General features: G+C 57.5%; 1 long non-coding RNA gene across 2 annotated transcripts; it reads left to right on the top strand.

Annotated features, from left to right (window-relative positions):
- The first annotated feature begins 573 nt into the window (after nucleotides 1–573).
- Nucleotides 574–3,266, top strand: LOC117088199. Of its 2 annotated transcripts, none has more exons than XR_004439062.1 (3): nucleotides 574–779; nucleotides 925–1,102; nucleotides 2,938–3,266. It is a non-coding gene; the product is annotated as an uncharacterized LOC117088199 (long non-coding RNA). The 2 variants fall into 2 exon arrangements; XR_004439063.1 differs by having other exon boundaries at nucleotides 580–779; nucleotides 998–1,102.
- Nucleotides 3,267–3,467: the final 201 nt, after the last annotated feature.

The raw sequence follows: 3,467 nt of genomic DNA, 5'->3' as shown, positions 1-3,467 counted from the left end.
CAGTGAGCCGAGATCACGCCACTGCACTCTGGCCTGGGCAACAAAGCAAGACTCTGTCTCAAAAAAAAAAAAAAAAAAAAAAAGAATCGTGGCCCCCAGCGTGGAACCTGTTTCCCTGTCTCTTTTTCTCCCTCTAAGGCAGCACAAGCAGCCCAGCTGTGCCCTCCCAAGCAGGTGAGGCTGGCAGAGCCCTCTGGGTTTCTCCATCCTTGCCTGTAAGTAGGGCTGAAAACAGCTTTCACCCAGGTGCTAGGAAACGAGATGCTGTGTGTAAAGTGACTGGCAGCTGCCTGGCCTGGTGGTAAAGCTCCTGGAAATGGGTGACTGCATGAGTCCAGGCTCACACTGCTCGAAAGAACTACTGGAGAATGGGTCATTTATGAAGAAAGGTTTAATTGGCTCACAGTTCCACAGGCTGTGTAGGAAGCGTGGCTGGGAGTCCTCAGGAAACTCACAATCATGGTAGAAGGGGAAGGTGAAGCAGGTATGTCCTCACACGGCGGCCAGAGAGAAAGAGCAGGAGGCGGGAGGCGCCATGTACTTGAAAACCATCAGATCTCGCGAGAACTCACTGTCGTGAGACCAGCGAGGCGGAAACCGCCCCGAGATCAGTCACCTCCCACCAGGCCCCGCCCCCAACCGTGGGAATGACAGTTCAACATGAGATGGGGCCACCCAGACCCAGACCACATCAGTGGCTTTCAGGAGACGTGAGGAGCAATGCAGGCACGGCCCCCTTGGGAGAAGGTGTCTGCGGGAAGCGCTCTGTGAACTCTGCGGTACTCACCATGGGCTGGGCGCGTTTTCAGCGGGGGCGGCAGGACCTGGGGGATGGGGCCACACTCTGGGGAAGCCTGTGTGGGGGAGTGAGCCCCGCTCTGTCTGGGCAGAGGCAGCCCCAGCACCGCGGAGGACGTTCCTTAGGTCCGGACGGGGGCACAGTCAGGCGTGAATTCTGGGCCCTGAGCTGGGGCCATCATCTCCTTCCCTCTGAGAGCGGGCACAGGGGCCACTGCAGGTGCCGCTGGAGTGCTGTGCTGTGCTGTGCCGCGCTGTGCCGCGCCGCGTGCCCTCAGAGCTTGAGGACCTTCCACTGAGCTGTGTGAGTCTCCGTCCTGGGCTCTGTGGAGACCAGGATGATAATAAGATGAGGATCAGTGGCTTCCAGGAGCCCCAGTCTTAGAGGTGGAGCCGAAGAGCTGTGGAGGGGCCAGGGGTGGGCAGAGGGGGTGGGGATGGGGTAGGAGGCATGGAAGGGGCAGGGGACAGACGAAGGGCCACTGGAGCCAGATTAAGATAGAGGGGAGGTGTTAAGACTCGAAGCCGAAAATACTGGGAATTAAGGTGAAATTCTGCTAAAAGTTTATGGTGACACACTGGCATGCGGGCTGGGTGCAGTGGCTCACGCCTGTAATCCCAGCACTTTGGGAGGCTGAGACAGGAGGATCACTTGAGGTCAGGAGTTCAAGACCAGCCTGGCCAACATGGCAAAACTCAAAAACAAAAAATTAGCCGGGCATGGTGGTGGGCGCCTGTTAATCCCAGCTACTTGGGAGGCTGAGGCAGGAGGATCGCTTGAATCTTGGAGGCAGAGGTTGAAGTAAGCCAAGATTGCCTCACTGCACTGCACTCCAGCCTGGGTGATAAGAGTGAAACTTCATCTTAAAAAAAAAAAAGCCGAAAATGCTGGGAATTAAGGCAAAATTCTGCTAAAAGATTATGGTATCACCTGGGATGGGAAAGGTCAGGTGTGCAGGAGGACGAAGCCCAAGGGAGAGAGATGCCCCTGGAAAGATGACTGGGGGTCCTTGACAAGGCTGGAAGATTGGGGCCGTGGGGAAGGGGGGTGGCCCGTGGCTCAGACAAGAGTTCCCTGGTGGAGGGTTGGAGGCTGGGGGAGGGAGCGGGGAGGCCGGGAGCTGCGGGCCCTCCCTCCAGGCCTTTGGCACCAGCATGGAGGGGCTCGGGCCAGCCCTGGAAGGGGAGTCGTTTGTCTCTCCCTCCCTGGCTCCCAGCTGCCCACTGCCCATCCCTGCTCAAGAGAGGAGGCGGGAAGGCTGAGTCAGGGAGGCCCAGCTGGGCTGGGGGTGGGGCCGAGGCTGCTGCTGCCAGTCTTCAGATGAGGCTGCGGATGCTCCCAGGGGCCTGACTGAGGCGGTGGGACTAGCAGGAGGAGTAGGAAGGAGGGTTGGGGACAGAGACTAGGTTCCGAAGATACAAGGCAAGGGCAGGGGCCTGGTGTGAACTCACCCGTAACCTCCAGGTTCGAGTCTCTCCTCCTGGGTGCTCCAGACCTGACCCTTGTTCTTCCCTTGAGACCCCACTGGCAAAAGGGACTTTGCAGATATGAGTGAGTTAAGGATCAGGAGAGGGGAGATGACACTGGATTATCCGGGTGAGTCCCCCTGAACCACAAGGGTCCTCGTAAGAGGCGGGCAGCAGGTCAGAGAGGAGTGAAGAGGCTGCCCTGCTGGCTCTGAAGACGGAGGAGGGGCTGAGAGCCAAGGAACACAGGTGGCCTCTGGAAGCTGGGAAAGGGGAGGAACAGATTCTCCCCGGAGCCCTTCCAGGAGGAAGCAGCCCTGTCCACATCTCCATTTTAGCCCCGAGAAACCTGTGTCAGCTTTTGGCCTACAGAACCGTGAGAGGATGAAGCTGTGTGGTTTCAAGCCACTAACTCTGGGGTCTTCTGTTCCAGCAGCCACAGGACCCTCATCCAGGGACCAGCACCCCAGCCTGACCGGGGCTCCCTGGTGACCTGCCCGGGCTCCCACCTCTCCGCTAGCTGGGGCTTGTAAACATTTTATACTTGTGACGAGGCCACCAGCAAACACGGAGGCCTTCCTCTGGCGGTGGCCCAGCGATGAGCCTGGGTCGATGTCCCCAGGCAACTGGGGTGTTCACGGAAGCAATAACATCTCTGTCATTTTTTTCCAGACCTCACTGAAGATCCCCTGCCCCAGGCTCAAGTCAGAGAGAGAGGAGGTCACAGTGCTGGAATTCCAGCTGGGCATCCGTCCCAGCTCTGCGCTGAGTGCGTTCAGCCCCGGCTGGAGCTTGTAGACGGCAGCCCTGCAGGAACCCAGCAGGGCTGACTCCTTCCTCCCCAGATCCCACAGAACAACAGTGGATCTCCACTCGGCACGTGTCCCCTCCACGTTCACATGAAGTGTCTTTTAGCGGAAAGTGTATAAATGTGTTAATTTTGGTTACTGCACTGAAGTGAGGGAAGTTCCTGCAGCTTTATTAAATGACCAGTGCTGTCACTCCTGAGTGTGAAATTAACTCACTCTTCATGGCAGGTTTGAGGGAGGCAGAGAAAACTCTTCTCTCACCTGAAACCGTGGCTTTGAGAAAAATAAAGTAGCAACGACCGTGGCTCTGGGGAGCACGATCTGAATGAAGGACTTGGCAAAATGTTTCCTCTTAGTGGCACCTGTGATGCCAGGTCTGTGAAGAGCCCAGGG

The sequence above is a fragment of the Trachypithecus francoisi genome, unplaced genomic scaffold (assembly GCF_009764315.1).
Source record: "Trachypithecus francoisi isolate TF-2019V2 unplaced genomic scaffold, Tfra_2.0 Lachesis_group10, whole genome shotgun sequence".
Lineage (NCBI taxonomy): Eukaryota > Metazoa > Chordata > Mammalia > Primates > Cercopithecidae > Trachypithecus > Trachypithecus francoisi.
The sequence above is the reverse complement of the archived record's forward strand: the minus strand, read 5'-3'. Positions and strand labels throughout refer to the sequence as shown.